A 27,691-nucleotide genomic window follows, 5' to 3' on the forward strand; every position below is an offset into this window, starting at 1 on the left:
GTGAAGAAGAATTAAATGATCTGCTGAACGGAATGAACAGTCTAATGAGTACACAGTATGGTTTGAGAGTAAATCGGAGAAAGACGAAGGTAATGAGAAGTAGTAGAAATGAGAATAGCGAGAAACTTAACATCAGGATTGATGGTCACGAAGTCAATGAAGTTAAGGAATTCTGCTACCTAGGCAGTAAAATAACCAATGACGGACGGAGCAAGGAGGACATCAAAAGCAGACTCGCTATGGCAAAAAAGGCATTTCTGGCCAAGAGAAGTCTACTAATATCAAATACCGGCCTTAATTTGAGGAAGAAATTTCTGAGGATGTACGTCTGGAGTACAGCATTGTATGGTAGTGAAACATGGACTGTGGGAAAACCGGAACAGAAGAGAATCGAAGCATTTGAGATGTGGTGCTATTGACGAATGTTGAAAATTAGGTGGACTGATAAGGTAAGGAATGAGGAGGTTCTACGCAGAATCGGAGAGGAAAGGAATATGTGGAAAACACTGATAAGGAGAACGGACAGGATGATAGGACATCTGCTAAGACATGAGGGAATGACTTCCATGCTACTAGAGGGAGCTGTAGAGGGCAAAAACTGTAGAGGAAGACATAGATTGGAATACGTCAAGCAAATAATTGAGGACGTAGGTTGCACGTGCTACTCTGAGATGAAGAGGTTACCACAGGAAAGGAATTCGTGGCGGGCCGCATCAAACCAGTCAGTAGACTGATGACAAAAAAAAGAAGTCACTGCTGTCTCGTCTGTAGTTTCCTGTGAGCGGATCGGGATGGGAGCTAGACGCTAAATCCAGTAATGACATGGCTCGTCCAAGTCGAAGTCCTGGTGCTGGAAAACTGGCTGGAAATTAATTTTCATAATCAACAGCCTCAGTTGCACCGTTTACCTAGAATTTACCTTGGTTTCAGTCGGGATAACCCAACCTTCTTCAGAATAACAGTAACTGAAGCTGTTGATTATTAAAATTAAAAGTAATATTTATACAGTTGCTGATGGGCAGCGAAATGTTTAAGATATTTAGGCAGGAAAATCTTTGCAGGTAAGGGAACTTGGTGGGATAAGGGACGTATACTTCTGATGAAATAACTGAGATGAAACACGAGGTAGGATAAGACCACTGTCGAACTCTTAAGAGGCACCAGCACATTGAATGTAAGTTGGGCAATCCTGCATGTACCCTTTGCAGCTAAGTGCCACGAGAAACTAAGTCCCGTCCCGAGGGCAGAGCAACTCAGGTCCAGCATCTGAGGCAACTGTCGAAGGAATCTCTAGCAGTACCAGCGGCCTCGATTATATAGGCTCGTGTGATGCAATCCGCCGCGATCACGCGCGTCTCCCGTGTCCTGTTGTCCTTCCAGAACATTCTATCCTTTCTCGTCATATAGCTCTAGCGTCCCTTGCCACAAAAACGCAACCTCTCCTGCTTCCCAGCACCCTGGCTGACGTTAGGTTGCTTTCCTGCATCCTATGCAATCTTATGCATTTCTACTAACATCCGCGACCCATTCGCGACACTGCGCTCTCCTGGCCATCCCATTCTGCTGTTATTGCTTTTCTACTGGCAACACAACACTCCCCGCCTCCATTTATAATGGCGGGTCTGCCTCTCGTGACATCTAGTGGTCAATTCCGCTTTACATACTGGTATCCGTATGCTGCTGACCAGAGAGCGTACCATGCTGGACTCATACGCCACGACACAATCTGGAAACTTTCCACACCACGATGTCGGAGTAAGGGGCTGTTAACCGACAGAGCAGGAGGGAACAGATTTTCTCTTGCAACGCCAATCGTTACGCGTTATGATCACAATGAACACGGGACGTGACGATCATTCACTTGTGAATGATCCCAATTTTGAGCAGGATACGGTAAGAAATGCAGTTTCCTTAAATGTTCATCTACTCTACTAGAGTGACATGTACGATTTATCTCCCAGGTGGGCATTAGGAATAAGCCAGCGCTATTTCACGGAACTCACAGAGTACTATGATGTTCCCCATCGGTATATTGTAGAAATTATCTAATTTTATTAAACATAGAAAAAGCAGATTTGAATGGTTTTTCATCAAAACGTTTATAACGAGCTATCGAATCGTGTCAGAGACATACCGAAGAAATATTACAGTCTGTCACCATTCTCCTTTATGTTTATACCCGCATATAAAGTTATTTTCTTGAAACTCTGTCACCGCGAAACACAGTACGTTTAGTCAAACGTTTTAGCATCCAGTTATCTGCTATGGTCTATGCACTGGTGCCCATTTAGTAAGCAGAGACGTATAATGAAAGTTAACGTAAATAACTACTGTTTTTGTTTTGGACCTGATCTAGCAAATATATTTTTTTATTATTTTGAGGTATGATATATTTAAGTATTAGACACTATAATCGTGAAATATCTGAAAATGTAGAGCGTTATACGTAGCTGTCACTAATTATCAGGGATATGAACTGGCCGCCAATTTAGGTAACGGTGGCACACTAGCGTCCTATTAGGGAAACGCAGACAATTGTAGTATTGAGTTTTACACGAGATTACAATTGGAGCCAAAAGAGACCAATGCCGGTGAAATATTAGACCGATTTTTTGTTACGCAGGCCATTGCAAAGATTGAAACCACTACTGCGACGAAGAAAGAAATAAAGTGAAGATTTAAGGCATTGCTTCCCACGCTGTGCTGGATGGTCTTTGTCTTTTTGTAGGTGGTATTTTGAATTTCTCCCTGCTTACCAATGACAGTTTCGGTTATGGTAGTGAATCACTTACCGTAATTATTGCTCGCTGTGGAAGTTTTGAGAATATTGGTGGTCCTTTGGGCCAGATAAGTAAACAGATTGTTTTGAAGGCGATTTTGGTAAAGAGCGAGCGCAGACAAGATGTAGGTTACCCTCTTCATGGATTCTGTGTGATATGGATGAGGGCCACTTTTCTGTCCCTATACAGGGTGTATCATAATTAAAGGTGTAAGTGCACACAGTGGAAAAAAACACCATACTAGAAGTAAAACCGTCTCATTAAAAATGGACTCCAAAACTCATACCTTAAGAGCTATGAGCGCATCTTCACCTTCGAAACTATGAAACGACTCTCTTATACTGTGAGCCTATTGCTTTCTATGTTTTGTGAGGAGATAGTATGGACCAAAACAAGAAAAAGATAAAGTACGTACCTTAAGAACTATGAGCATTTTTTTTGTTTTGTTTCAGCAGAGGAGATATGTTTCATAGTAGCGCAAATGAAGAAGTGCTCTTAAGCCTTAAGATACGAACTTCAGAGCCCATGTTCAAAGGAGATTTTTTTTCAATTTCTCTGTCCTTTAGAGTCCATTTTTAGTCAGACTTTTTTACTTCTAGTATAGTGTACTTTCCACTGCATGTGTTTACGCCATTAGTTATGTACTGTATACAGTCGTGATCGACAATTTTAATATTGACATAGTGTTATGCTTTCTAGTTATAAACATCTTGGACACTATAGAAGGAACTGTCCTGGTGTTTTTGTACCTTTCCGTGATTTCCCTATGTGACTTCAAGCAAATTCCAGGATGGCTCCTTTGTAAGGGCACGGCCGATTTCCTTCCCCATCCTTACCTAACCCGATGAGGCTGATTACCAATGAAAACAATTTCTTTTTTTCCACTTTTTAGAGGCATTTCTACATTTTCATGAACGTCTTTCCTTGCTATTCGGGTATAGGAAGTTACTTTGTTTACAAAACCTGTCACCTCTATAGTAAACACGAAATGTTGCTTCATCTACAGCAACTATAATAGATTGTAAAGGTCCATTTGAATTACACTGACGTTCATGCGTTTTAATTTTCAGTCTACAATTGACAAGGAATGTAAATACTCCATCTTCAAAAAGGAAAGAGGTAACATACAAAACATGGTATGATACTACAGTAAAATTTAAATGTCATGTGACTAGGCCCTACCGTCGGGTAGACCGTTCGCCGGGTGCAAGTCTCGATTTGACGCCACTTCGGCAGTAAACGAACGATGAGGAAGAAGTGAACAATGTTTATGTATTTCTAAAGCAGAAAAATTGTCTGCGGCAAGAAAGAGCACTGGATAAAAATGTCTAAATTTCATACACTGTGTGATCAAAAGTAACCGGACAACTGGCTAAAAATGACTTACAAGTTCGTGGCGCCCTCCATCGGTAATCCTGGAATTCAATATGGTGTTGATCCACCCTTAGCCTTGATGACAGCTTCCACTCTCGCAGACATATGTTCAGTCAGGTGCTGGAAAGTTTCTTGGGGAATGGCAGCCCATTCTTCACTGAGTGCTGCACTGACGAGAGGTATCGATGTCGATCGGTGAGGCCTGGCACGAAGTCGGCGTTCCAAAACATCCCGAAGGTGTTCTATAGGATTCAAATCAGGACTCTGTGCAGACCAGTCCGTTACAGGGATGTTATTGTCGTGTAACCACTCCGCCACAGGCCTTGCATTATGAACAGGTGCTTGATCGTGTTGACAGATGCAATCGCCATCACCGAATTGCTTTTCAACAGTGGGAAGCAAGAAGGGGCTTAAAAAAATCAGTGTATGCCTGTGCTGTGATAGTGCCACGCAAAACAACAAGGAGTGCAAGCCCCCTCCATGAAAAACATGACCATACCGTAACACCACCGCCTCCGAATTTTACTGTTGGCGCCACACACGCTGCCAGATGACGTTCACCGGGAATTCGTCACACCCACACCCTGCCATCTGATCGCCACATTGTGTATCTTGTTCGTCACTCCACACAACGTTTTTCAACTGATGAATCATCCAATGTTTACGCTTCTTACACCAAGCGATGCGTCGTTTGGCATATACCGGCGTGATGTGTGGCTTATGAGCAGCCGCTCGACCATGAAATCCAAGTTTTCTCACCTCCCACGTAACTGTCATAGTACTTGCAGTGGATCCTGATGCAGTTTGGAATCCTGTGTGATGTTCTGGATATATTTCTGCCTATTTGACATTACGGCCCTCTTCAACTGTCGGCGGTCCCTGTCAGTGAACAAATGAGGTCGGACTGTACGCTTTTGTGTTTTTACGTGTCCCTTCACGTTTCCACTTCACAGTCACATCGGAAACAGCGAACCTAGGGATGTTTATGAGTGTGGAAATCACGCGTTCGGACATATGACACGAGTGACACCCAATCACCTGACCACGTTCGAAGTCCGTGAGTTCCGCGTAGCGCCCCATTCTGCACTCTCACGATGTCCAAAGACTACTGAGGTCGTTGATATGGAGTACCTGACAGCAGGAGGCAGCACAATGGAGGTAATGTGGAAAATGTATGTTTTTGGGGTGTCCGGATACCTTTTAATCACATAGTGTATTTTGTAAGGAACATGGTATGAATATCGTAGTGTTAAGTTGCTAATCTCTGGGTTTTACATTTTCTCCGTAATGCTGTGGCTGAATTTCGAAGTATGGAAGTAGACGAATACTGTGACGTAACACATAATTGTTGGGGAGTGTAAGATAGCAAAGTTCTCTATCACTTCCTAAGCTTTTTACCTGCCACCACCAAATACTACTCAAACAGTTTATTCACATTAACGAATCGTGCCCTGATTCTGTACCGAAGGATCAGTGGACGACGAAAGGACTGGTTAGTGATTCCAAGCCTGTGTATCACAGAACTATAAGATGGAATATGGATGTTTTAGTTTGAAGGTCTGAACTGCAGCACTTTCACAATAATTGTAGGAAGTGCGGCAGACATAGTCAAACACTATTTTTGTTTATGTACTCGTCAATCTACGCCCCACATCATTGTTGTTTCTTCGGAATATTTTGACACCTTTCTCTCGCGATGAGTCTGAGCTATTATGTGTAGCAGATATGAGTAAGTGACGGTAGTACGGAAGCATGCAGAGTATGACCTTCTTTGTTCTGTTAATAATGACTTGTGAAGGCGTAATGTGCAACTCCGTCTCGAACCGCGGGACCGCTACGGTCGCAGGTTCGAATCCTGCCTCGGGCATGGATGTGTGTGATGTCCTTAGGTTAGTTAGGTTTAAGTAGTTCTAAGTTCTAGGGGACTGATGACGTTAGAAGTTAAGTCCCATAGTGCTCAGAGCCATTTGAACCATTTGAATGTGCAACTCCCTGCCGGCACATGGTGCATCGTGATCAAACATCACAATGGAGCCTCGCTCTCTGCCATAAGATACTGAGGAGAGTTTGGAAGTTTATAGAGGAAATTAACAAGTATGGAGATTACGAGTTTTACACCACCGTCTCTCTGCGCGGAGGGGCCAAATAAAGGCTGTAGAAATCCACACATTAAAAAATGTTTTGCATCACCCCGGTTGCCAGAACTCCTGTAGATAGACGTTGACTGTGGATATTATATCACAGACAGAGTCCCTTTGACTGTTCAGAGATGTCACTAAACCCGCCGAAAGATGTAAACAACCTATTAGACGGAGGAGGTCTGACGGCCGATCAGTTCCAGTCATTCCACCAGGAATCCCGCGGCTCTCAACAAGGGAAGTGTCCAGGCGTCTTGGAATGAACCAAAGAGTTCGGAATGGAGGAGATACAGACAGACAGGAACTCCCGATGACGTGCCTCGCTCAGGCCGCCCAAGGGCTACTACTGCAGTGGATGACAGTACCTACGGATTATGGCTCGGAGGAACCCTGACGGCTACGTCAACATGTTGAATAACGCTCCTCGTACAGCCACAGGACGTCGTGAGACGACTCAAACTGTGCGCAGTAGGCTGCATGATGCTAAGCTTCACTCCCAACCTCCCCAGTGAGGTCCATCATCGCAACCACGACACCAAGCAGCGCGGTACAGATGGACCGCTCAGGATTGGCATCCCGTTCTCTTCACCGATGAGTATCACATACGCCTTCAACCAGACAATCGTTGGAGACGTGTTTGGAGGCAACCCGGTCAGGCTGAACGCCTTAGACATATTGTGCAGCGACTGCAGCAAGGTGGGGGTTCGCTGGTGTTTTGGGGCGGCATTATGTGGGGCCGAAGTACGCCGCTGTTGGTGACGGCTGTACGATACGTGGATGCCGTCCTCCGACAGATACTGCAGATACTGGAACCAGATCCGCAGCATATTGGCGAGGCATACGTCTTCATGGACAACGATTCACGCCTTCATCGTGCATATCTTGTAAATGACTTCCTTCAGGATAACGACACTGCTCGACTGGAGTGGCCAGCATGTTCTGTAGACATGAACCCTATCGAACATGCCTGGGATGGATTGAAAACGGCTGTTTATGGAGCACTCTGAGGGATCTACTCCGAATCGCCGTTGAGGAGTGGGAGAATCTGGACCAACAGTGCCTTGATGAACACGTGGATAGTATGCCACAACGAATACAGGCATGCATCAATGCAAGAGGATGTGCTACTGGGTATTAGAGGTACCGGTGTGTACAGAAATCTGGACCACCAACTCTGAAGGTCTCACTGTATGGTGGTATAACATGCAATGTGTAGTTTTCATGAGCAATAAAAAGGGCGGAAATGATGTTTATGCTGTTCATAAATCCTAGTGACATGCCGTCACGACTGCTAATTGTAGCATCGACAACTCACGGATTGTATGTGCCTAGCGACTCTCAGCAGTAGCATTCTAATGCGAGTTGCTATTCTACCCGCGCAGAGTGGCCGCGCGATTTAAGGCACCACGTCACGGATTGGGCGGCTCTTCCCGCTGGAGTTTCGAGTCCTCCCTCGGGCATGGGTGGGTGTGTTGTTCGTAGCATAAGTAGTGTGTAAGTAAATCAGCAGTTTGGTCCCTTAGCAATTCACACACATTTGAACATTTTTGTTGCTATGCTAAATGATCTTTATGGTGATGAAAAGAATGGAAATACACTCAGCCATGAAATTCAGCCAGGAGTAGATATTTCTGAGCTCAAGAAACACGGAATCTGTAGCTGTTCACAGTGAGAGCAGTGAGGGCTACGTTAAGCAAAGGTATGTGCGGATATTCAGCGCAGAGCCTCCGCATGTTTGCTACGGAGAGCAAAGCGAGCTAGCTATTGTCAGTGGTGGTGAAGAATTGATGGAACGTCTCAAAGTCTCAACTTGCCAATTGCTTCTCTCCTTTCCTACCAAGTGACAAGATGAAACTTTGAAGCGTACACAAATGGCAAAATTTGTAGCGCACTTCACAGGAAATCCAAGAATCGGAATTCGCGTCTCATCTGGTGCACAACTTTTAACTCCACTAAGATGGAGAAAAAGTTCTTCTCAGAATCATCACCACGACCATATTCCTCGGCCAAACTCTTTCGCCATCCACTGCTAGATAAAGACTTCCTCCAGGTTTCTCAGTTTATGAGGTTTTACAACTATACACATACATGTGGTCCCTGGATGTTTTCGTATGTAATTCCCCTCACCCCTTACTTATCTCTTACAATCGAGAGAAGAACTTTCTTTTACAATCTCCTATCCCTTCACTTGGCTGCATGTCCCGTTCACTTGCATTTCATTTTAGTTTCAGGCATTATTACGTCTTTCACTTCAGTCTGTTCTATGATTAATTTCTTGATGATTCCGTTCCCAACGTATAACTCTCCAGAACTCATGATGTAACCCTCAATTCCTGAATGGTTTTCACATTAATGGCTCTGACCACTATGGGACTTAACATCTGTGGTCATCAGTCCCCTAGAACTTAGAACTACTTAAACCTAACTAACCTAAGGACATCACACACATCCATGCCCGAGGCAGGATTCGAACCTGCAACCGTAGCAGTCGCGCGGTTCCGGACTGCGCGCCTAGAACCGCTAGACCACCGCGGCCGGTTCACATTAAATGTCCATGCTCTACTGCCATGAATAAAAAATGGTAATACGTTGGAAATGGAGGTTTACGATTAGGTACACACAAGTTTAGTTTTGAAAACCGTATTTAGTTTACCAAAAACACTAGAGGCAGTTTTTCATTCATCTGTTCATTTCTTTTATTGTCCACCCAGTCTATGTTATCAGTTCCACAAATACTCGTCAGCTACCTCTAGAAGTACATTTTTAATTTTCATCATTTTTGATGTGTTATTTACACAATATTTTCGTCAGTAGGATTGACTTTTAGACATACTTTCATACGTGATTAAATTTCTCCGTTCTTTGTTAAAGTTTATCTGCACTTAGGTAAATCTCCTTGCATGATTCCTCATTAAATATGGAATTCCTAACGTGATGAAGTGTAATAGCGTCGACGTATATACTCTCAAGCATATTAACAGAGGCTATATCAATTTCTTACTGTTCATGAACAGTTAGTACATATTTGGGTGAAACTGCATTAACAATTTCTTCAAAACTTTGAATTTCGAATAAAGTGGTAACACCCACACTTTCATTGTTTCGTTCACCAATCTCATCCACAACTAGAAAACGTTCCGTTGAGCCGTATGCAACCCTAGAGCGTCAAAACATTCGCCCCTTCTATGCTACCTTCTATGCTACTGGTAGTAACTGTAGTGAATTTCCTAAAAATTTCGGAAAGGACGCTGATAGGGATAAGGTTGTGTAATATCTGTCGTGTCTCCTTTCGTGTGAACTAGAACAATTTACTCAAATTTTCGGGAACTGTTTTCCTCTGTAGACAAACTTGTAACAGTTCTGCATTACGTTACCGTCACATTTGGCCATTTTCATCTAAACGCCTTCTCCAGTGGGATTTCCGTTCTTCATACCTCAAACTGTTTCATACGCTCCACCTAACATTAGCATATATTCCCATGATGTCATAATTTTCATTCTAACATGTCTGTCTGTTTGTTTCAGCTTTCGAACTATTCAAAAATTTATGGATTTAGCACTGATTTTGTCCCTTTCTTTTTGCAGCTAATCACAGCGCTCTCTACCACTTCACCAGATCGCATATGAGAGAAACAGAAGTTTCTGGTATTTCTTATTCCTATGCTTAGCGTCATCAATGTTTTCTCATTCCAGCGTCCACTGAATCTTCTCACACCTCTTTGAAGATATTAGAAAAAATTTTTGTTTAAAATTGGATTTGAAGGCTATAATCCATCTATTCATTCTGTGATTTTGTTTGAGGAATTTGAGTGGTGTAGATGGAGGCATTTTGCAGGTATTTTGAAGAGAATTGTTGAAGGTAGGCAGCTAACAGTGAATGTTGAAAATAAACCGGGCCTAACAATTACTCATTCGGGGCTCGCTGTATTTGTGTCCAATGAAATGGCTATTGGAGATGAGGCACTGTTGTCTCGGTTAAATATTGTCCATGCTAATTGTCATTTTGGGCATTGTTTGTCTGTGAAGGAGGAGATAGACACATCGTCGTCTCCGTGTAGTCCGGAACGCCGGTATGGGAGATATCGTCCGACGAAGCGTCGTGTTATTCGCAGGAAGAGACGATGGAATCATAGGCGTTCCCGTATGACATCATCTATTACTTTGGGCAAGATGTGTCGTTGGGGAACTCAATTTGTGGAAACTATTAATGTCGAATTAAACTTTGGCCTACCAGACTGTTGCTAAGAGGGGCGTTCGGTGAGTAATGCAACACATTTTTTTCTGAAAGCAGGTTTGTTTTATTCGGGATTCCAACACATCATTTTCATGACCCGTCTTTTGGCTACAAAATCCTATTTTTCAACATAATCTCCGTTCAAAGTGATGACCTTACACCACCTTACTGGGAGGGCCTGTATGCCCGGGTGATACCACTCTACTGGTAGAGGTCGGAGCCAACTTCTTCACCATCCACGTACTGATTCCCATGGAGTACATCCTACACTGGTTCAAACAGATGGAAGCAGGAAGGTGGGAGATGCGGGATGAGTGGTAGAAGAGGAAGGAAGAACAGTGCAATTAAGTTTTATGAGCTCCCATCGGACGCACAGACTTGTGTGTGAACTGCATTGTCATGGAAAAGAAGTTATTCGTTTGCATTTTTGTGGCCACGATCACATTGAAGTCATCTATTCAGTTTCCTGTGAGGATAGCACAATACATTTCAGAGGGAGGCCGGCGAACAGAATAACACCTACAAAGTTCCTGAAGACTGTCACCATGACTTTAACGGCTCTGAACATTTCTTCGGAGAAGAGGCAATACGATACCACTCCATGGATTGCCGTGTTGTTTCTGGTTCGAAATAATGAAGCCATATTTCATAGCCTATGATGATGTTCGACAAAAAAGTTCCGGCATCAGCCTCGTAATGCGGAAGCAGTGTCGCACAGAAGGTCCTTCTTTGCCCTTAATGGTCTTCTGTTAGGCGGCAAGGAACCCAGTGGGCACATACCTCTGAATACCCCAAGTAGTAGACGGTTGTGTCACCACTATGCTCTTGGGATATCGGCTGGGCGGGGGTGGGGGGGGAAGGGGGGGGGGCGTTAAGAGGAGGGAGGCGGGGAAGGTGCCAACGGGTCTTACCATACCATGTTCCGGCGTCTGCAGGCAGAGGAGGCACAACGGCAAACTGAATGGGCTCGCATGGCCAGTTCTTTGTAAATTTGACTCAAGTTTGCAATGATTGAAATGACATTACATGCGCTATTACCCAGCAAATTTTCATTTCATTTTCTCCTCCCCTTCTGAGTGCTTTACTAATTTTGTCGGGCAACGTATTCCTTACTGGCGTTACTATGAGAGGTGTTTCACCATTCAACGTGTACAAAGTGATTTTACTGGAACAGGACAAACTGCAGGAAACGATCCCCGTGAATATAAGAAGCTAAAGAGGTCAATGGAAATATGGCTGGAAATGTATTCCAAGGTTGGTACACCCACTTGAAGGTGTAGTTAAGAGAGCTGTGATAGTGTTTATTATTATTATTATTATTATTATTATTATTATAGCTTCACGTTGGATATGGTGGGGTAATGCTGCCCAGAATGACGGTACACACACATTGGTACTAGGTGGTATCTGCTTCATTATTGTCGCTGACTTAGTTTGGTTGTGGACAACATTGCTGGCCACTTGAGTGTACAGCTAAAACGCTAGTACAGACAGAAAATTACCACTTGCCTGGTGTGTTCTCTCATGGAATTTCATTGAAACCTACACTGTCATGTCTCTTTTCAAGAGGGTATACCTTCCTTGGTAGGTTTTCCCGGCCAGATGACCACATGGCTTTTCTGGCTCGTTATCCTCTCAGCAATTGTTTTCTGCAGTTTCTCCCCATTCAGCAAAATCGCCCTGTACAATGATTTTGCCGCGGTCTCTTACAGTCTTTTCTTAGTTCAGAAAGATTCGTAAGTGTCCATCATTTCGGGAGGGAAAAGAAATGACTAGAGACTGTCACACTACTTTTAAAAATATTGTTGATGTTATAAATTTTACATGACATGCTTCGCGGCTATTGAAAATAGGTCGTGCGGACACATTTTACATTAAGTGACCCGATAATAAGTGTAGAAGCTGAAGATGTTTTTGCTGCTTAATGAAGTAATAGTAATGACAATATTTCATTAATACAAATAGAAATAAAATATATTAAGAACAAATTTTACTATATGTGCCAGCTATCAAGTGTATATAAGACTTCACCACATAGCGCAGCGATGTGCATTGATGATTACAAAGCTGTAAGTTTCTTCTTGAAGCTCTCAGCGGTCCTGTGTCCTAAAGAACGCAGTCGCACGTCGAGAGAGTGTAATCTCTGGCTCTTCTTCTCGTCATGCAGGCAGGCTCTGGACCTCGCATTGTGTTTCAGATTGTAAAAAAAACATACAAAACCTGTGAATACATAGTCATTTATTGTACAACAATCTCCGTCACATTTTATGTAACCTTTCAGAATAAAATTAGCTATCTGCCGTAAGAGTTTTAGTTCTACACATGAAACAATTTATCAGACATTTGAAATTATCTAAACCTAGATTTTATAACTTTTCACCTCCAACGACCACCTGACACGTTTATATGTATTTGTGTATACGTCAGAGAGGTACTTTAACTATACTCTTTCTTGCTAGATAGTTAATGAAACAATAGTTTGTTTATATGTGTGTCTTTTAGACCATGGTTCGGTTTCTCACAGTAATTATTTTTTCAACTGCTTGACAGTGTTATTTTCACTTTTTTACTATTAGAGTGAGCAAGGGGTTGAATTAAGCATTCAAGTGATGTATAAATCTTGGAATTTGTTAATAATTAATTATGAATGAGCATGTGTATCACATTGTGTAATCGTGCACAATAACATACAGCGAATGAAATGCTTATTGTTATATAGCCAGGTTAGGTATTCTAGATACGAAATTCTTACTTCTAGACTTAAGACAAATAAAAAAGGGGTTGTTTGGTTTCCGGAAAGTACACATTTTGACAGACTGATTACATTAAATTCGGAGTTGAGGATTGGTCAAAGAGGAAAGCTGCTGTATTGTCCGAGCTGTAAAGTTTATTGGCTACAGTATGTTCTATTAAGCCAAGTTCATGTTTTCTGCGCATTCTGGAAGTGGGAGAGATTTAAGCAAGGTCGTTGCTAAGACTCTGGATTCAGATTTAGTGCCATGACGTTTTGCTTACGCTGGTTACTACTGACAAAAACACGCTTTTTGAATCAACGGAGTAGTGCAAATTTTGATCAAGTATTTGCTTTTATATTAGGAACTGTGCGCTGGGGCAGACTTGGTAGCAACATGTGTACTGCAAAAGTGATGGTTCATCAAGGGAATTTTAACGAAGAACTTCGTTTATTAGTTCGCTCTTTTTGTTTTTCAGACTGGAACGTTGTTGAAATGTATAGTGCAGCCTGTTTTAAACACCATTTCCAGGCTGAACTGTATTATACCTCGCTTCAGGGTAGGCAGTGGTTATGAGGAGCACTCTCAGGTAAGTGAGAACAGGAAAGGGAACGAGAGACCTGGCCGCGGCTACCCGATCTCAAAGTAATTCCAAACTAAAACTCTGCGGCGTACCATTTCAGTGTCGACTTTCCTGAAACACGTCATAGCACCGTTGCTGCGTGAGTAACATATTTATCTTCTAAACTATGTGCAACGGTTTTGTAGGACACGGTCCTGCCGTGCCTCGTATGTGTCCGTTCTTGTTAAGTTAGTCAACCGTAATTAGCACATGAAGTATCATTACTAACGGTTATACAAAATATAAAAGAAAAATAGAAAGAAATTATAAATACACTTTAAAACATAATGAAATAAATTTAAAAAAAGAAAGAAAATAAAAAAAGATGGATGATGAAGGAATTATCCGAATGGGATGGTAATCAGCAGATGTGCTGTTACATGTACTGACAAACAAATAATCAGGAGAAAGCGCTTCATAGATTGTGCAGGTCAATAACTCGTTGGTCCACCTCTGACCATTGCAGAAGTAGCTATCCGGCTTGACGTTGACTGACGGAATTGACGGATATCCACCTGACGGATATCGTGTCAAACTGCCACGTTAGAACGTCAAAATCCCTAATAGGTTGTAGGGTCCTGCCCACAGTAGCGGTTAGATCCAGAGACATTGCTGGCCTAGACAGGTTTTGGCAACCGCGAAGACAAGCAGGTATTTGGGCTCTGAGCGCTATGTGACTTAACATCTGTCCCGTAGGCTTAGAACTACTTATACCTAACTAACCTAAGGACATTACACACATCCATGCCCGAGGCAATGTTCGAAGCTGTGACCGTAGCAGCCGCGTGGTTCTTGACTGAAGCGCCCAGAACCGGTCGGCCATCGCGGCCGGCTGAAGACAAGCAGCAGCAACGCTCGCCATGAGTGGGCGGGCATTATCTTGCGGAAATGTGAGCCCAGGGTAGCTCGCCATGACGGCCAACAAAACGCTGCGTAGAATATCGTCGATGTACCGTAGTACTGTAAGGGTGCCGCAGATAACACCCGAAGGGCTCCTTCAACGAGAAGAAATGGCACCTCCTGATTGCCGGACAGTATGGCGGGAGACAATCAGGTACCAACCTGATGTCCGGGGGATCCCCAGACATACTCAGGGATAAGACAGGAACTCTCATTCGAATAGCTTCATATGGACATATGCCTCATTCCGAATGGTTTGCGAGGAAGAATGCATTTAATGCACATTTGTTTGCCGCGCGGGATTAGTCGAGCGGTCTTGGGCGCTGCAGTCATGGACTGTGCGGTTGGTCCCGGCGTAGGTTCGAGTCCTCCCTCGGGCATGGAGGTGTGTGTTTGTCCTTAGGATAATTTAGGTTAAGTAGTGTGTAAGCTTAGGGACTTGTGACCTTAGCAGTTAAGTCCCATAAGATTTCAGACACATTTGAACATTCTTTGCACATTTGTTTATGGGCTAGTGCCGTGCAAGAATGTGACACTAAATTTTAATTTATGGGGGTGGATGAAATCCGAGGTCTACAAACTAAAGGTGAATATACAAGATGAACTGCTTGGTCGCATCACGGACGTGCTCTCCTCATTAGGTACTCAGACAAGCAACTCCCAGGAGTGCACAAACGTACTGAAGTTGACCGTGGGATATTTGAACATATATTGTGAAATGTACAACAGCTGTTATGTGACACGTACATTTTAAAGGTATTAGGTGGGAACAGTTGTATTATATGTGTCAATATGTAAACTGAGGCAACCTGAGAAACGCTTGACGATTCAATTATTTGCTTTCTTTCCTCCATGAAGTTGAGCATTATCCTACGCGGTATTTGATTGGCAGTGGTACATGCACTTGTACAGGAAGCAGGGTACAGCGATAGTCTATATCAATAGCGTTGTTTCCCATTATATCAAAGTTTACAAGACACTGTAACACAACGTGTCTTTCCGTACCGACTTCACCACATTCACATCTGTCTGATTATTTTTATCCTATATACGCTGATATGCAGTGCACAGTCGTGTCCCGCAATGGTATCACTTTTTGAATTCATATACAAAATTTCCCTTCCGTGCTCTTTGCCTCAGAATAATTAGTAAATATCACGATCACTGCCCCTCTTATCCGAGTTTCTTCGACAGCTGTCGGTTCTCTGGGACTTTCAAACTGAATTTGGTCCCCAGCGAAATGTCTCATACATTCAGTGTCGCATTTCCGCATCAATCAGCTTCCATCCCTGTACCAGATGATTATATCAGCAGTATACAGTCCTAAAACTCCTACGAGTGCTTCCGAAACCTTTTTAGTTAAGAGAAACTGTTTTCACATTCTTTATCTTTATTCTTCTTGTACAAATATTTATTTATCGACATAGTCACCCTGACAACACACACGATTCCAGTTTCTTGGTACCACCACTGCAGAATGTTGGACTTTGCTGACGGAGTCATCTCACCTCTGTTTACAAGACTTCATCACTACCAAAGTGAAGTCCTCCAAGATGTTTTTCAAGTTTTGGAAACAGATGGAAGTCAGACGTGGCCAAATCTGGACTGTATTGAAGATGATCGATGACAGTGAAGCCAAGGCGTCGGAAAATTGCAGATATCACAGCGCTTGTGTGTGGCCTGACATCGCCTTTCTGAAGGAAAGGGTGCTCCATATGTGGATGAACTCTTCACATTCGTGCTTCCAGCTTTCTGACAGTCTCTCACGCATCGACATAGTTATCTTACTCACCGCCACGTTACACCCCACAATTCGGAGCCCTCTAGTGGCAGTGGGTTGCAACATGTGCCAGCGAGGCAGGGAAGTCGGTCAAGTAATAAACATGATGTGTAATACCTCAATCGATATTGAGAGCAGAATAAAAATTTCTGAGGCATTAATTTTCAGCACGACCTCGTGATAGCACTTCTACAAGTGTTGTACTAAATACTCCTATAAATATTACAAGCACAACTCGCTACATACGTATCGCACTTTGGCAATGCAGTGGCAGCGGAGATGGGACTACGGTAAGCCTCACAACTAGCAATGATAATTTGTAAGTCACAGAAGCAACTCGAGTTAGTTTGTGCATTATTTTGCTGGCCGGAGTGGCCGAGCGGTTCTAGGCGCTACAGTCTGGAGCCGCACGACCGCTACGGTGGCAGGTTCGAATCCTGCCTCGGGTATGGATGTATGTGATGTCCTTAGGTTAGGTAGGTTTAAGTAGTTCTAAGTTCTAGGGGAGTGATGACCTCAGCAGTTAAGTCTCATAATGCTCAGAGCAATTTGAACCGTTTTTTGTGCATAATTTACCAAGCTGTCTCAGTGAATTTGCTCACGAGAAACGAAAAAATTAATTTTTTCATTTCAGTAAATCGTAAATACCTAAGTACCCGATGACCGCTGTGCCCGGGTGGTTCTAGGCGCTTCAGTCAGGAACCACGCTGCTGCTACGGTCGCAGGTTCGAATCCTACCTCGGGCATGGATGTGTGTGATGTCCTTAGGTTAGTTAGGTTTAAGTAGTTCTAAGTCTAGGGGACAGATCACCTGAGATGTTAAGTCCCATAGTGGTTAGAGCCATTTGAACCATTTTGAACCTACGTATCTGGCCCCTGCGAATGGTAATTCCTCCCAATCTGAGCGAAGGATTTATAATTAGGAATAATTCTCCTCTTTTTAGTAAAAAGATTGTCTAATGGTTACCTATTACGAGTTTTCTGTGCACTCAGAATTGTTCCATCAACAGTCGATTACTCGTAGCTTTTCCCTCCAGATTTATCCTAGAATCTTCTCATATAATTACCTAATAGTCGTCTGAGTACGCGACGACTTCGTCTACACCATCTTCCCCACGCAAATAGCAAGAATTCAATGGCTTAATTCTAACAAACGAAGCCGCAGATAGTAGGCTGTGGCAGCCTTCGGCAATTCGTTTGATTACTTTTACCTGTACAGATTGCCACTCAACTGTTTGTCCTCTAGAATAGTCTGGAAGAACTGCTGTAGAGCTATTTCGGCGTTTGGAGATCAATTAGTCGGGCAGAACTCCCAGACCCCTAATGATTTTCAAAGGCGCTTTTGATGTTCAACGTTACAGCCAGTTATTGGATATGGGTTCCGCCTTTTATGCAAAACACTGTTCTTTTTTTTTACCCACACATGTTTCGGCACCTCTGTATCGTCATCATAAGATTTTGTTTATTGAAGAACTGTATAAAGTGAAATATTTTAGGTTGTATCTGATTTAACAAATTGAGGATTAACGACAGTTTTAGTTCTTTTTCCTTCTTATCTTGATATTACATTATATGGTTTTGCAGGACCATTTGTGTAGTGTCCTGCACTGATAGCTTCTCATATGTAAGCCAAACGATGTAAATGTGAATTTTATCAGTGAGTTAACATACCCCTTCATTTTTTAAAGACGTTATTTTGGTGTGGAAAAACGTTTGCCTATATATATTTCGCTATAAATTACGTTTTGTTGTGACTGATCCTTCTTATTTCTCGTTCTAAGGGCACTGCACAGACATTAAATGTATTGTCTGTATTTTCGGTTTTACAAACGCCTTTTCGCTTCACACACCATCATCACCACCACAACACAGCAAGGGCATAACACAGAAATTCAACAGTCAAGCTGTTGGGCACTTATGTATTGAAACAAACTCACAAAATTGGAAACCTCTTTAAGAAACATGAGATAAAAAAGGATACTAAACTAGTAACCTTATTTATAAATGACTAAAAAAGAAGAATCACATTGACATGCACCAAAAATGTGGTATTTATCTTCTCCAGTGTGATGCTCTATACTTTGGGCAGACAAGCAGGATTTTTTAATTAAGATACAAAGAACGCAAGAGAGCGTGGAAATATGGCACTAGCCACTCAACATTTGCGGAATACTTCCAGCAAGGAAAGCACCACCGTACCACAATAGAAAAGGATGTAAAATAGTCCGATTCAGTAACTACAAACATGTCCTGTACCGCAAGAGAAATTCCAAATTCAAAAAGCAATGATAGAGAAGAAACACGTAATAAATGAGCAAGCAAACATCAACCAGTAGACGTTACTGAAATTAATAAATCACACTGTAGAGAATGAACAACCCTGTAGATACCCAAAATAATATCCCCACCCTAGATCAACCACCACTGCACTATAATAAAGCAATAACTTACACACAGTATTTAATATATGTTACCTCCCTTTACAAAACACACAAAAACACACACACACACACACACACACACATACTAGTCGGAAAATCTATACACATTTACACAAACCGAGCCATAGCAGAATCTCCCACCACTGCCAAAACAACCAAAAGATGAACGCATTCCGAAACAGCAAACTAAAACACACGAAATGGCAATATGGCAGTGGTTCTTCCCAAAACAAAATGGTAAATATGTTTGGTGTTAGTGAAAATGCCGTGTGCTACGACTTAACACACATACGGGAAACAACACGAAGAATGACGTAAACAACAAAAAACTGTGGTAATGGTAAGAATTAATATTATTTATGGTTTAAAATTAAAGCATGCGAAAGTTAAAGCATGATCCTAGTAAACAAAATTGTAAAAGAAAATACCATATAGTTATAGTGACCGCTGAACATGCTTTAGAATAAGCGAAATGCGTTTGGTCTTAGTAAGACTTTCATTACAGTTGCAAAAGATGGTATTTAACCAATACAACTTGTTTCTGGGTTACTTTGGCAGGACCTGAGGCTTATCCTTTCTTCATCCTACAGACATCACTACCTCATCTCCTGCTGGAGAAAGTACAATACGAAGCTGGTATATGTAAAGATATCATTGGCGATCTTGCAGCTTTCGAAGAACGAAGTTACGATGAAATCGGGGCACACATTTTTGAACCGTCCTTGTTGATATTTATCAACGCCTGTAAGCAGTGAAATGCCTAGATTTCATTATAACTTCAAAATACAATACTGTTGTTAAAATAATAAACATGCATTCGATTTCGAAGTCGAGTGTGACTGACGTAGTCAGTAGCAGCGCCAGAATTAGTAAAAAGTGTCCTGCTAAAATGTTCCGCAAACACGAATTTATATCGTTCCCCGGCGATAGACTTGTGTGACACAAGAATAGAGAGGTGGATCCCACAGCGTGAGAGTTGTCTTATTTCCGGAGTCCAGTCTACTAAGAAGCAGTTTATCGAGCGACGGCGTGCAGTGGTTAACACAATGGACTCGTAAAGATCCCCAGCCAACCAGCTGGCCTTATTAGGTTTTCCGATGTTTCCCTACATGGCTTCAGGCGAATGCCTAGGTCGTTTGTTTGGGAAGGACCCGGTCGCGTTCCTTCCTCTCAAAACTTGTGCTCCATATGTAAAGATGGTGCAGGCGTTGGGACGTTAGACGCCAAACTTACGTCTGTCCTTGATGTTAGCTCCGTTTGTTCCAGAAACGTTCCCGAAGAGCCGCGCTTGCTTTCGTTTACAGCCTTTCAAAATCTTTCTTCCTAATTAACCCTGGCACGAAACTTGTGCCTCCATCTCACAAGTGTCTGTACAGTGGCAGAAACTACGGACAAAAGTAGTTGACTGACAGAGGGAAAAAGGCATTGGCAGGTAAATACTTCTACTTCTTTGCTTTCACTTGAAACGCGTAGCTACTTCCTCTTCGGACAATACTTGCAAAATAAAGAGAAAGAACTCACAGCGACCTCTGGTACACGAAGGACTGATTTAATTAAGTTTACGACCGTCGTAAAAACATTTTCTGAGTAGGGATCGACAGGAGAGAATTACACAATGTCAAGCAACAAGAAGAAAACAAAGGAGCGGTATGAATTAACCTCACAGTACGCTACGTACTTTTTATACTCCTTTTCTGAATCGTCCATGATACAACTAAATTCAGTGATTCATACAAAGAATAAACAGCAGCAGTTTATATCATTCCTGCATGCTGTATTTTGAGGAGTTGTTGGTGGGCTGCTAAATTTCTGATCTACTCCTTAGCGCCTTCTGATGAAAATTCCTTCATCTAAGTGATGAAAAGCAATTGTGCGCTATCTTCTATAATTATCATCCAGAAACTCTGTTATATCATGAGCACCTGTGGTAAAAATATTCCGTTCAGATTTTTTTCATTGGCTCAAATTACAATGTACTAGATCCTGAGTAGATATGTCGACTACACAGATTCTGTTAGGAATAATTCTGTATTTTTCTGTATAGTGCTATACACGGGATTAGGCAAGTTCCTTTAGCCAGTAATGTGTATACCGCGCATGAATGGAGATGTTTATATTACAAAGACGACACAAATTCTTCAGTTAAATCTTCTAGACTGAGATTCTGTAGTCAATATATATATATATATATATATATATATATATATATATATATATATATATATATATATATATATATAAAAATTAAGACAGAAAAGATAAGAATATTACGTAAACCTAAGATAGTAGTTCTTCAGAACCGGAAGGCGCTGAGGAATATTAATGCGGATAATAACATAATTGTCCTTAGCCACAATCTTGATGAAGTGTTGGCTAATAAGAGCGTATACGATTATTTGGATCCGGTTACTTACAGACATACTCTGAATGTTCCAATGAAAGTTTTAAGATTTATCAACTGGTTGGTGAAACTGTCATCTTTCTCTCCGGCCGATGGGAAACAACATTGCAGGACAGAAGCTTATTCACCCAGACTGTATCGCTTGCCAAAAGTGCACAAACCAGATTCCTTTGAGACCTATTGTGTTATAGGGTCTCCAACCACAAGTGCTGAGTTACCTCAGTGCCTCATTGCTGCAATTCTTCGTTAATAGATCTGAAAATTCTCAGCGTAATTTATAGGGAAACTAAAAGATAGGTCGCGTTTGATATTGTGTCCTTTATAGACGATGATTTCTGTGGACGAAGATATTTTGTAAGTAATAGATTTTTTAACATATGTAATAGACTTATTTAAATATTGTCTCCTCATATTTCCAGTTCAGCAATGAATTTTACAGGCACATTGAGAGATGGCCATGAACAGTTTTCTTCGTGCAGCTGTTGCTAACTTTTTTTAATGAAGAATTTTGAACAACAGGCACTACAGACACCCGCAAAAAGACCAGTGAAGTGGCTCGGTTACGTTCATGATACGTTTGTATTGGATATCTTCTCAGGACACCTCAGTAGTATCAGCCGAAAAATTCAGTTTACGGTGGAGAAAACGAGCAATCGGAAATTTAATTTTTGGATGTATTAATAATCAAATGGGTGAATGGAACTATGGACTATAAGGTGTGCAGAAAGCTATACTCTCTGATCGGTACCTCTATACGAAACTCAACCAACATCTAAGACAAGACAAAAAGAAAACGTTAGAATCTTGTTGAACAGGACTAATAAATATAATTTCCGCGACCAGAGTCAATCGATATAAAAGTTTTCTGGGTATGGTACCGCCTCATATTGTCCAGTGGACGTTGGTTTTCTCCAACAGGTGTTTTATACAACATGACACGGTACCATACCCAGAAAACTTTTATGTCCAAGTACTAATCAAATTTGCGAACCGGTTTCTTTCCAACTTATGGCCGGCTCTCAACAAAAATGGTTCCTACAGTAAGGAAGTGGATCGAAGTCTCAGTTCAAGAGGAGAGAAGATCAGAACCACCGAGAAACGACTGTGAATGTTTTCCTCCATTTCAATAACAAAGTTGTCGATAGCACCTGAGAACTGTTGGCTAAATGTGGGATTGAAACGGTCTCTTTCCGGCTGTACAGGACATACAGATGTGCGAACTGCTGGTTGTGGCACAGAACCTGGTAGCATTTTCCGAATTATTATTGCGTTATTCACAACAAGCTGCTGACGTGTGACCAGCACCAGTGGAATACAGGAATACGGTCATCGGGACATCGGCACTAGTGTAAAAGGCACCATCCCTAGCCTTACACAACTATCACGAACGACATCCAGTAGGTGTCCATAGCGCTGCAGCTGGGATACTCTAAAGGGGATATGATTATTATCGAATCCCCAAACTGCCGTACGATCCGATCTCCAGGAAGTGCAGGTGAGAAATCGGAAATCTTTAAATTTTACAGTAAAGTTTATCACGCCGAGCCAATTACTCTTCCGTAACGCCGGATCAGCCACACGATTTTCCCATAATTTTACTCGTATCCTATTGTCATCCAAAGAAGCTAACTCCCACGGCAGTTAGGTGAGCAATATGTAATACTCATGTACATGTGCTGCGAGTTGTTTATCAGTTACCAGCATCATTAGATCATGGAACATCATCATTATCTTTAGTTATCATTATCTCTTCATTGCCGAAACCAACAAATGGCCATCTTGGCACTGGTAAATACACTAATGTCTCATTATTTCTGCTCCAGTTGTTGTATAATATTCCTTTTTAATGCCAAAGGCCTTGCCACGGTGGTAACACCGGTTCCCGTCAGATCGCTGTTGGACTTCGCTAACAGTTTCACCGTCCGGGTCTGCCCAGCGCTGTTGGCAAGCAGGGTGCACTCAGTCCTCGTGAAGTCAATCCGGAAACTGTTTGATGGAGGAGTAGTGGCTGTGGTCAGGAAAACTGACAACAGCCGGGAGAGAGGTGACCCTCCATACTCGCGTCCAGTGAGGGCTGTTGTTGTTGTGGTCTTCAGTCCAGAGACTGGTTTGATGCAGCTCTCCATGCTACGTTATCCTGTGCAAGCTTCTTCATCTCCAAGTACCTACTGCAACCTACAACCTTCTGAACTCCTGATAACGACGCCCTCCTGAGTATTCCACGCCCGGAGATCCGAATGGGGGACTATTTTACCTCCGAAATATTTCACCCAAGAGGACGCCATCATCATTTAACCATAAAGTAAAGCTGCATTCCCTCGGGAAAAATTACGGCTGTAGTTTCTCCCTTCTTTCTGCCGTTCGCAGTACCAGCACAGCAAGGCCGTTTTGGTTAGTATTACAAGGCCAGATCAGTCAATCATCCAGACTGTTGCCCCTGCAACTACTGAAAAGGCTGCTGCCCCTCTTCAGGAACCACACGTTCGCCTGGCCTCTCAACAGATACCCCTCCGTAGTGGTTGCACCTACCGTAGGGCTATCTGTATCGTTGAGGCACGCAAGCCTCCCCACCAACGGAAGGTCCATGGTTCATGGGAGGAGCTATCGGAAGTAATTGACACTGTGGTTGTTCGGTACCGTTGGACCTTACAAAGAATGTTTGGGTGGAGTTTTTCTTATTTTATTTTAATGTATCTGAATTTCAGATAGTCACAAGTTTGATGATGGTTCAAATGGCTCTGAGCACTATGGGACTTAACATCTGAGGTCATCAGTCCCCTATAACTTAGAACTACTTAAACCTAACTAACCTAAGGACATCACACACATCCATGCCCGAGGCAGGATTTGAACCTGCGACCGTAGCGGTCGCGTGGTTCCAGACTGAAGCGCCTATAACCGCTCGGCCATAACGGCTGGCACAAGTCTGATGAATTTAAAGCTATATACTGAAGAGCTGCTAGCAAACCTGGTCTAACATACGAGTATGGAGGGGAGGACGAAGGAAAGGACATAAAGTGAGAGTTTAAAAAATGAATTCAAATATTTCTTCCACAGAAAAAACCGCTAAAATGAATCACAGATCAACAGAATACTTAATTTAATGTTACTGGCTTTCATGATAAACTAAAAAAAACTACTATTAATAGAAAGTGTAGATTTTCGTAATTTGTTTCATTTTTTGTTACGGCGGAAAACTTTGAGCAAAATTCGGCACATAATAACTGGAATAGATCTGAAAATAACTGGAGTGAACACACCTTATTTATTATCTTTTTACTCACAATACTTCCACACTCAAATATTTACAGAAGAAGTGACATGGAATAAGTAGCCAGGTTTTTACATGTTGTAGCCTCCCCACAAAAATATTAATAAATTATGAACCTCCCACGGAAATAATAATTAAATGAATTTTAAATAAAATATGAATTTAGGATATTGTAACCTCGGAACAAAATTGGCTCCCATTTATAATCTCTGTGCAGAAATGCATTCACATTTGAAGTACTAACAAAATTCAATTCCTAAACCCCGAAATAATAAAAAAATATACAATAACCTGGTAAATTTTATGACGACAGCAGCGCTGCACCTCGGCCCTGTACTCTGAATAAATAAAGCAAAAATTCTTACCTCAATGCAAAAAAGGCGAATAATCTGCTCTTACCTAAAAAGATTTCGGCACAGCTCCGTGCAATGCTGGACTATACTTTGTGATTCGTGAAAGGAATAATTATTCATTGGATAAAATCTTTAAATTGAAATGAATGCTTTTTTTTAAAAAATTGCTTTATATTATAAACATTATTATTGGGGCATTTTTTAAAAGAAATTGGATGACAGTGAACATACATTACAATATATGCGCAAAGCTGCTTCTTTACATTCTACAATAATACTCATCATCCAGAGTCCCGACCAGAGCAGACCGCAGACAAGCGCAGACACGCGCAGACTACCGTCGACTACTGAAGACTCACACAGACTTCTGAAGACTACTGCAGACTAGCACAGACTACTGCCGACAAGCAACAAGTAACTACATACTGCTCTCTGGTCAGAGACTCTCCTATGCATTGCCTATTGCAGGCAGCGCATATAGCGCATACCTCTTACATAACCCTCCACGGGGGGGGGGGGGGGGGGGGCAAAAATTTGACAGTGATGGTGAGTCAATTGGACTTGCCATGAGCAACAAATTTTTCTTAATTAACTAAGTTTACAATCACAGAATATATACATATATGTAAGTGCAGAACATGAAATAAAATATTGTGTGCATGCACTGAGTACGGAACATATCAAGTAATGACAATATGTATACGCAATGAGTACAAAACATATTAACAAATGACATAATGTGCACACGCACTGTAGTTCAGAATATATCAGGAAATCACAAAATGTATAGGCAATGAGTACAAATCATATTAACAAAACACAAAAGTGCACATGCACTGTAGTACAGAACATATCAGGAAATCACAAAATGTATATGGAATGAGTACAAATCACAGTAACAGATGCCATAAAGTGCACACGCACTGTAGTTTTTTTTTACTATTTTACAAGAACTAGGATAGGAAAGGGAAGGATTGCATCATGGTTGTAGCACATTAGGTTGCACGCAGCTGCACTGAAAGTCCATATCTTTCTACAGAAGCACAAGACACTGAAATGTCGTATTAATATTCCATGTTATCATTTTGGTAGTACATTAGGTACACCAAACAGTGGGACCATAATAACATCTCCATAGCTCAAGGTGGTGGACAGCATGTTGTGTCAACACCACGATCTTGTAAGGTACTCCAATGTAGAATTAGTGCAAAAACCAAATATAGTGCTCCATGAGCATGAGGATAGACAGGACAAACGGATAATACAGTAATTTCTGGTAATTAGATCAGAAGGTGAAGGACATTAAGTGTTATGCCAGTCATCAGTGATAATTACTAGTCTATCAACTGATTTGATTAATTGGAGGCACTCATCGCCCAGTTACTGAACATTTCTGTACCATGTATGAAGTATTGCAGAATAATGTTCATAAGTCAATTGTTTACAGAGAACATTGGCACTCATTGACCAGTTACAAACCATCAGAAGTCATCATTCAAAACAGGAGCTAATGAGTGTAGCATCAAGCTACTGGTATTCATATATATAGCATGAAAGTGACATAATACAAATTTAAAATATAAGAAACAGTGGCATTCGTTGGCCAGCAAGTATTGAATATTACAAAAATTTTGTCATCATTCAAGTGACATGTGACATATTAACAAATAGTTATTGGCACTCAATGGCCAGTTACAAATGATCAGAAGTCATCATTCAAAACAGGAGTTAAAGAGTGTAGCATCAAGCTACTGCTATTCATATATATAGCATGAAAGTGACATAATACAAATTTAAAATATACGAAACAGTGGCATTCATTAGCCTACAAGTATTGGATATTACAAAACATTTTTCATCATTCAAGTGACATATGACATATTTAAAAATAATTATTGGCACTCAGTGGTCAGTTACAAATCATCAGAAGTCATCAGTCAAAACAGGAGCTAATGAGTGTAGAGGATGCATGCATTATTACAAAATATCATTCACTATTACCCAGAACTCATCATTCAAGTGACATATGACATATTTAAAAATGTAACATACTGTAACTATTACTCAAGTCTGTGGCTGAAAAAAATCATTCAGTATTACTCATAACTCTTTTAAACTAGTAGCAATATTTGGGACTGGTAATACTTTTTTTTGTGCTAGCAATGCATTGCGCTGGGATCGATAATTAATTGCTGGGGCATAACAATATTTGCTTTTGACTTATTGCTGCAAATGAGGATAGGTAACGTTATTCATCATGAGTCAGCTGTAGCAAGGTTATGAAACAAATAGACTATATGTGATCACATTCCTGAATGACACAGGTTTACTGACCAACTGCCTATAGCACATTAACTTCATGAATAATTTCTCCTGCAAAAAATACAAAATGGGTCATTAAGCTGAAAGAAGAAACGCATGTTATGCTGAAAAGTAGTGAACTTCGAATTAACAGGTAATGAAATGTGTATTAAATATATATGTTCTCTAGCTGTCCATTCCAAAACCTTCAGTCATCATACCATGCGACATAAGACATACTGTCAAGACGAACTGCAAAAAATACTTAAATAACTACATAGCATAAATACATAAACTTCAACATTATCCTCATCTGCAAAGAAAAACTTCATTATCATTACTATCATCACCTGCAAAGAAAAAC

Source organism: Schistocerca piceifrons, chromosome 8 (assembly GCF_021461385.2).
Source record: "Schistocerca piceifrons isolate TAMUIC-IGC-003096 chromosome 8, iqSchPice1.1, whole genome shotgun sequence".
Lineage (NCBI taxonomy): Eukaryota > Metazoa > Arthropoda > Insecta > Orthoptera > Acrididae > Schistocerca > Schistocerca piceifrons.